Raw genomic sequence first — 8,435 nt, 5'->3', positions numbered from 1 at the left:
GCTGGGAGGAGCCTTAGAACACAGAGAAGGTCCTTAGAGCAGAGAACGTCAGAGCTGGAGAGGACCTCAGAGATGAACTAATCCAATCCCTACCACCCTGAGATGAATATAATGAAGTGTGGAGAAGGGAGGCAACTTGCCCAAGGTTACTCACACAAGTTAGTGTTAAGACCGGGCCAGGAGCCCAGATTTCCTCACCTCCCAGTTCCATGTTCTTTCCACTTTCCCATACTGTTTCCTGTCTTTTTATTATTTGAGTACTGTACAAGGAATAGCTACAAAGAATGCTTCCTTCCTATAATTGCATTTTGTGTAGCCATTGGAACACACTCCTAGCACTATGAAATCATGTTTGAATTTGTGTACTTGCTGTCTGATTTTAAATGCTACGTCTGGTAGATTATCAGCAAAGTGAGAGACAGAGCAGTAGGTGGTGTTGAAGGAATGTGCAAAAAAACATTGAGAGCAAAAATAAAGGCTTTTTGAGAAGTTAAAATGCAGTTCAAGAAAATTTGCAAAAATATGCTGGCAAAATAAATACTCCTAAATATTTTGGTTTTCTCCTCCCCCCCCCCCCAGGCAAAAACACTCTAAAAAGACAACCATTAAATGATATTATATGGAAGACAGGGAAGGTGAAGTCAGTCCTGGGTGGAGGGGTGTGCACTTTAAGCTATTTCCTCAAACTTCAGGCTAAGGAATCCTATAGATGTGAGCTAAGTGGACACAGGGGAAAGCCTGGAATCTCATCTATTTGGGACAGGCTAAAGCTAAGGGAGCAGGGAGGTCAAGAGGTCCTAGCTACAGAAAAGCCACAGAATAGAATCCAATAATGTCAAATTTGGAAGAGCCTTTAAAATCCATTCATGGTCCAGTCATGGAATTTGGGGCCTTCACAAAAGATCAAGAGAAGTCAGCAAAACATAATCCAATGAGAAGCTTGAACTACCTATGCCCTTAAGGCAACACGTGGCCTTCTAAATCCTTAAGTTTGCCTTTTGATTGAATCCAAATTGTTTTAATTTAAAAAAATTTTTCAAAAAAAATTTTTTTAATGTGGCTTTAGTCAAAAGGCAGCACTTTAGGATTTAGAAGGCCACATGTGCCCTTATGACCTCAGGTTCCCCACCCCTGAACTAAAGTATCTCAAGCTTCCCCTTCTATATCTGAGTGTGCCCTACATATATGTAAGTATGCATCTACACAGGCTTGATTTGCCTGTGTTTGTGCGGGAGGGTGAAGAGGGCCGAAGACTGAGAAGCTGACCCAAGGCACTGCCACTCATCCCTCCTTGCAGACAAATGGGGGCACAGGCCTGAGAGCGGGGCATTTACGTAACAGAAAATCTCAGTCCTTAGAGAGTTTTTGCTCAGGTGCATCTGACCAGGTTTCCAAATCTGACATCACAGACAGACTGGGTTTGCCTGATGAGGCTAAAAAAAAAAAAGCATGGGAATATTTTTTTTTCCAGAAAAGGGAAAGAAGAGGTGAAAGGAGCCAAGACTGTATCAGAGTAGAATCAGTTGAAGGTGATGCTCAGAGATCCAAGAAGAATAAAAACAGAGATTACATCACAATCACGGAAAGTCACAACTGGAAAACCAGCTAAGCCCACTCCCTCCTTTTACAGGTGAGGAAATGGCCAGAGAAAGTAAGGTCGGCCGTGAGTGAGCGAGTGTCAGAGTAGGCAGGGAAGCCAGAGCCTTCTGACTTGTCACTCAGCCCCTCCCACTGCACCAGGGCTGCCCCTCATGCCCAGCCCCTGGCACTCACGTCGGCAGCAATAAGGAAATCACTCCCTCTGAACCAACGTGACAGTCTATACCTTTCACATGTCCCTGGAACATTCTGCCTTCTGTTCGCATCGTCTTGGTACTAGATGGGAAGGTACCAGAGACTGTGTTCTTCAGTTTCCTGGGAAGGTAGAACACGACTTTGCTGAATAACTATTTGTTAAGTTAAATTGAAATTACCCCGACAGCTTCTCTGCATTTCAGATCTTAATTAAAAGCTTCTGCTTCTTTCAAGGAGAGAGCAAATACACTATCCATTGTTTCATGTTGTTCCTATAATACTTTTGACAAGGAAACAACCGAATTTTCACTTTTTTTGGTGCAAAAATCTATTTGTAAAAAGCTGTCCTGACACCCCAATGAGTGTATCCAGGCAGCAATGAGGTGCAGAGTCTGAGCTCGTTTTCCATAATGAATTCATTTGTTCAGAGGCTTATCATGAGCTGTTTAACCATGGGCAGTCACAGAGTGACAGAAGAGCAAAGTCAAGGGAACCTTTTATCTCCTATACACCAAAGAGCATGATCTGAAAGGCAGGACTTTAGCGGTATGTGTATAATCGCCGTGAGCTTCTCTCTCTCTCTCCCTCTCTGTCTCTCTCTCTCCTCTCTCACTTCTCTCTCTCCTCTCTCTTCTCTTCTCTCTCTCTTTCCCTTCCTCCCCTTTTTCTCCCCCTCCCATTTCTTCCCCTCTGTCACAAAGAGAGTTAGTTAGGTAGGTAGGTAGTTATCTTTCAGACCCACATGGAGTAGAAGCAAGGGCTATGGGTGCACAGAACACTAGCCTATAGTATGTGGACATTCTACTCAGATCTTGCCTAGGGTCCCAAACCAAATTGACTTTGTGAATCTTTGAGGTTCTCTGACAGACTTGAAAGGGGAGAGGCCAGAAGTGGGGGAATGAAGCCCGGCTGAGTGTAAAAATGTCTGCAGAAGGTTATCCTCTGAATGATCAGCTGTGACAGGTGCTCTAATGAGGCCAGTAACAGATCTCTACTGTGCTGCCACAGGAAGGCTCCTTCCTTCACACAGGCAAGGTACTTCAGAGAAGTAGTCATATTTAAAAATGAACCAGCAGGTACTTGAAGGTTCAAATTTGATTTCAAGCAGCTTTTATCAGCATCAAAAGCAAATGTCAACACCTCCAGCTTGTTCTAGCCTCCTTGTCTGGAAGTGTAATAAAGATCTACAAAGGTAAACAGGCTCTACGGAGCTGCTCGGATGTTGCTTTTAGCATTTAGCATTTTAACAGCATGAGATAGGAGGGTGATAAGGGCCTGAAACAAGACCATCAGAAGACGGTAAGAAGTAGAAGTATAGCAGCAGATCCATATTAGCCATTTTTTCCCCTGAGTGGGAGGAAGGGCAGCACCAAGTTGGACTTGGCTAGCACTGGCGGGAGAGGACGGTCCCAACAGTGGAGCCGTAATGTGGGAAGGGAGTGCAGCCTATCCCTCTGAGAATCTGACCCATGGCCCTGTGAAAGGTGAGAGGCAGGAGAGGCCTGAAGAGAAAGGTGCCATGCTGAAAGGACTCTGGGAACAGAGGCTTGTCCTATGCTTGTTACAGATCTGGCTTATTCCAAACCCCACCTGGTCCAAGCTGCTCATTTTACAGATGAGGAAAAGGAAGTTCTAAAATGTAAAATGACTTGTCTAAGGTCACAAAATTAGCTACAAAAGAACCAGAACCGAAAGAGAGATCACCTGACTCTGGGGTCTGATACTCCTTAAAGTGTAGCACACTGCTCCTTCTGCTATATAAAGGGCTCACTCCAAAGAATTCAGATGACTTGGCCAAATCAAATGTACCTGTCCTCACTGACCAATGGAAAAAGAGCCTAAGAATTGAAAGACAAAACCAATGGCTCTCATTCGCAGTGGGTATGGCACAGAACTGTAGGGACTTGAGTGGACATGCTGTCCATTCACTTTACACAATGGATATACTCCCAAAAAGCTAAGTCCAAAACAAAATCTATTCCTTTTACAGGATCCTAATTTTGAATCCTGAGTTTTCTGAAAGTGGTTATACTTGTATTTTTTAATTAATATTTTTTCTAAGTCAAAATCATTTTCACTTCCTCCTACACTTCCCTACTAGGGGGGAAAAAAGAAAAAAAAATCCATGTATCAAATATGTATAGTCATGCAAAACAAATTACCATACCGGCCATTTCCAAAACCACATGTCTCATTCTGAATGTTGAGCCTAACACCTCTCTGTCAGGGGGTAGGTAGCATAGTTTTTCTTCCAGAAAGCAAAGGAAAAGGAAAAAGCATTCATAAAGTACCTACTATGTGCCATACACTGAGCTAAGTGCTCCACAAATACAGTCCTCTGGAATCATGGTTGATCACCTGATTGATCAGAGTTCTTCTATGTTATAAAACTGTTAGCTTTTACAATATTGTTGCTTCGGCATAAACTGTTTTCCTGGTTCTGCTCACTTCACTCTGCATCAGTTCAAACAAGTCTTCCCACGTTTCTCTGAAAGCTTCTCTTTTCTCACTTCTGATGGCATTAGTCTGTATTCCTTTACAGTACATATCATAACTTGCTCAGTCATTCCCCAACCAATGGGCACTCTCTTAGTTTCTAGTTCTCTGCCACTACAAAGAGAGATGCTCTAAATACTGTTGTTCATATGGGCCCTTTTCCTTTTCTCTGATCTCTTTGGGATATAGGCCTAAGGGTGGTATTACTGGGTCAAAGGGTATGTGTGTACAGTTCAGCAAAATTGGATCACAGTTCCAAACTACTTTCTAGAATAGGTAGAAATGCTCACAACCCCACCAACAATGCATCAATGCTCCTGTTTTCCTATAGTCTTGGCATGTCTATCAATTTCCTATGAGTAATTTTAATTTGCATTTCTCTATTAGGAATTTGGAGCAATTTTTCATAAAACTATTGATAGTTTGTATTTCTTGACTTGAAAACTGTCTGTTTTCATATCCTTTGACCATGTATCAATTGGAGAAATACTTTTATTCTGATAAATTTAAGTTAGTTCCTTATATATCTTCAATATGAGATCTCTATCAGGGGATTTTGCTGCAAAGATATGTTACCCCCCCACACACACAAACTTAACTGTTTTCCTTCTACTCTTAGCTGCAATAGATTTGTGCTAAAACTTTAATTTTATGTAATAAAAAATTGTTCATGTTATCTTCTGTGATTAACTCTATCTTTTTTTTTTGGTCAGGATTTCTTCCCTTTCCATAGATGTATAATGGAGATTTTTTTTCCTTGCTCTTCTCATTTGTGACATTTCACATTCAAAGTTACAGCTTTTTTAAGAGTCAAAAGAATGGGAAAGTTTCTTAGCCTTCATCTTGTACCTTCCATCTCCTTGGATTTTCCAGTGATACTCATCACGATCTTTCCAGATCAAGATCTTCAGACTCTTGATTAGATTTATCTGGTCAAAAACTTCTGTGCAAAAATGAAAAATCACTCCTACGAGGGTCATTAGGCAGACTCTCAGCCTCAGAAATGTGTGCAATCTCACAGAGAAGATGCAGCTCAAGGTCCACCAACTACCTAAGCCCATACGGGCCAATCAGCACAGAATTTCAGAAATAAATCTATAAGAAAGACAAATACAGACAATGGAGGCAAGGGCAAAAATGGAGGATGAATACAAAAGGGTGGCAGGATCCTGCAAGAAGTGTTAAAACCTAGAAAGGACAGAGGCTGGTGAGGAAAGGTAAAGAAAGAAAATGATGCATTCTTTAAACCTGTATGAGGAAAAACTAGAAGAGAAATTAAGATATAGGACCACATTTCTGGATGAATTCAATGGATGAATGATGGAATAAATAAGTGAATGAATCAATGAAAAGGAATTTATTTAATTACCCACCCTGTGCCAGGCACTGTGCTAAGTGCTGGTGATACAAAAACAAAAGTGAGCCAGGCCCTGCCCTCAAGGAGCTTACACTGGGGAAGACAGCATGGACAAAGGAAGGGAGCCAAGAAAGGGAGCTTAGATTTGGGAAGGTACAGGAATGATGAGTTGATCCACAGGGCATTCAGATGACACATCCTTTCAGAAGCAAAGGTAGTACTGACTTGATTATTGGGCCCCAAACAAAAGGTAAAAGAATATTTGGGTCTGTGGGAGAGAGGGAAAGGAGGCTGTGTGAAGAGGGGCATTAATGCATGATTATTTGACCAGCAGTGAGAAGTCCGGTGTGGACAACTGGATGGATATGAAACACGACCTAGTCTGAGGCCAGCAGATGAAATGTGCTAAGTACATCTGAACTCTTTTACTCCTTAGTCATGATAACTCAGCTCCAGGGCAAGAGTTTCTAAACAGAGTAGATTAAATGGGGGGATGCTTCTAAGTGGTCTGGTTTTGAGGGAGCCCCTTTCAGCGGCAAAGCTAACCATGGTAGCAGCTGAATGAGATATGAACTCTCTATTCTGGGTCCCATTGACCAGAACTCTATTTGAAAAAGATTTGGGGGCACTCCCATGCTGATGCCCCACCATGGGGACCATGTTGCTGAGGTCAATCCTAGGCGCAATCCTAAACTGTGCCTAGCCTCCCCTAATGTGGGGGAGCCTGAGGAACTGGTGCCTGATTCAGGTGCTGCTTTCACTTTTGGAAAAAAAGCAAGTTTGCTGAAAATATTCCTAGCAAATTCTGGTTGAAACATGATATACCTGCACATCTCTCATGTGGAGATGAACATAATGTTTCCTATAACTGGAAATAGTAACCAAACTTTACATGTTCAGCAGCAACAACTAAGGCCAGTTAGGATTGGGATCAAAGATCACACTCAGCAAGCCGACTTGGCGAAAAGCTTTAAAAGAAGTTAACATTTCAGGGCAGCCAGGTGGCCAGGATCAGTTCCGGCCTCAGATACTCAGCACCCACACAAAAATAACTGGCCGTGTAACCTTGAGCAAGTTGCTTAACCCCAATTGCTTTAAAAAAAAAAAAAAGAAGTTAACATTTGCTGCATGTGGAAGGAACCACACCTTGGTCTACACAGGAGAAGGAAACAAATATATATGCAGCTGGAGGTAACAATGAAGGGCAGGTGGGATGCAGGGAAATAAGGGAGGCCAACTTTTCATTTGGTCAGCCTCTTAACATCCCAGCCCAAGATTAAGTAATTCTCTGCTGCATCCAACACTAACTGCAGAGGAAGAACACAACACATTTGGAGAGTCAAAGAATGCAAAGTTAGATCTGTCACCTAAACAACTGAAAAATCACAGAATTCCCCAGGGAACCAGCTTGGAATTCCTGAGAAGGTGAATCCAGGGGCTTGTGGTAGAGGTGTAACACCAATGAGATACCCATAGCAGCCGCTATGAGTATGCATGTGTATTTCCAGGGTAAATTCGCAAAATATAATAAACTCTCTTCCTCAAAGGCAAAACCAAAATATTTATTTGGAACATCATTAGCATACCAGGAGGTAAGATTTAACAAAGTACTCATCACTAATCCTGAGAGCCCCCACATCCCAAGCCTTCTTTCTGTCAGGCTTCCCCACAAACAAGTTCCCCTAGGCAAATTCTTCCCTCCTCCCACTCACAGCAAGGCAACTGGAGTTAAGTGACTTGCCCAAAGTCACACAGCTAGTTAAGTGTCAAGTGTCTGAGGCTGGATTTGAATTCAGGTCCTCCAGACTCCAATGCCAGTGCTCTATTCACTGTGCCACCTAGCTGCCCCACAGCTTGCTCATCTAAAGTTCTGACACCGTAGCATAGACAGTTTTTCATGCGAATCAGCTAACTCCTTTTCCAGCTGAACCTTTTCCTCCAGCAATATGTTTCTACTTTTACATATAATACGATAACTTGTTAACAACATGCATCCTCAGGGCGGCTAAGTGGAATCGGGAGGACCTGAGCTCAAATTTGGCCTCAGACACTTAACACAAAACTAGCCTGTGACCTTGGGCAAGTCACTTAGCCCCAATTGCCCAGGCTTCCCTCCTTCAAAAGGCAAAAGCAAAACAAAAACACAGAGAGACCTAATATGCATCTTCTTCTACATTCCCATGTCATTTCTTTCCCAGTTCTAGTGGTATTCCTTGCAAACATCTTTCTAAATCTATGGGTTCTCCCTTCTGTAACCTTAGTTCCCAGTTTTCAAAAAATCCTGTGCTTTTTCAGCCCATTCTCTCACCAGGGAGAAATAAAGTAAATCCTCCCATTCTGGGATGCCCATTTCTTTCCCTAAAGACTTCTTGTCTCCAAGTGGAGATTTTATAGTTTGTGATCCCATTCTCATTGCCAAATGTAATATCAATGCTATACCCATAGCAGCCGCTACGAATATGCATCTGTATTTCCAGGGTAAATTCACAAAACATAATAAACTCTCTTCCTCAAAGGCAAAACCACAATACTTATTTGGAACATCACTAGGATACCAGGAGGTAAGAGTGAACGGGGGACTTATCACTAATCCAGTAACTGAATTCTTTCTGTTAGGTCTCCCCACAAAACAAGTTCCCCTAGACCAATTCCTCCCTCCACCCACTCAAACTGCTTCTCTCTTTCTCTCTCTCTCTCTCTCTCTGTCTCTGTCTCTGTCTCTCTCTCTGTCTCTGTCTCTGTCTCTGTCTCTCTCTCTGTCTCTCTCTCTGTCTGTCTCTCTCTGTCT

The 8,435-nt window shown here is 42.5% G+C and overlaps 1 protein-coding gene and 2 pseudogenes across 2 annotated transcripts in view; 2 read left to right on the top strand and 1 right to left on the bottom strand.

Annotated features, from left to right (window-relative positions):
• The window catches only part of TTC28 (tetratricopeptide repeat domain 28), a 712,524-nt gene that overhangs the window by 400,531 nt on the left and 303,558 nt on the right, over window positions 1–8,435 (bottom strand). The window lies entirely within an intron of this gene.
• Window positions 3,740–7,123, top strand: LOC138156169 (X-linked retinitis pigmentosa GTPase regulator pseudogene; annotated as a pseudogene).
• The window catches only part of LOC138156391 (X-linked retinitis pigmentosa GTPase regulator-like), a 24,317-nt pseudogene continuing 23,013 nt past the window's right edge, over window positions 7,132–8,435 (top strand).

Source organism: Petaurus breviceps, unplaced genomic scaffold, assembly GCF_028583685.1.
Source record: "Petaurus breviceps papuanus isolate PSGF00001 unplaced genomic scaffold, PetGlider_PUasm1.0 99, whole genome shotgun sequence".
Lineage (NCBI taxonomy): Eukaryota > Metazoa > Chordata > Mammalia > Diprotodontia > Petauridae > Petaurus > Petaurus breviceps.
The sequence above is the reverse complement of the archived record's forward strand: the minus strand, read 5'-3'. Positions and strand labels throughout refer to the sequence as shown.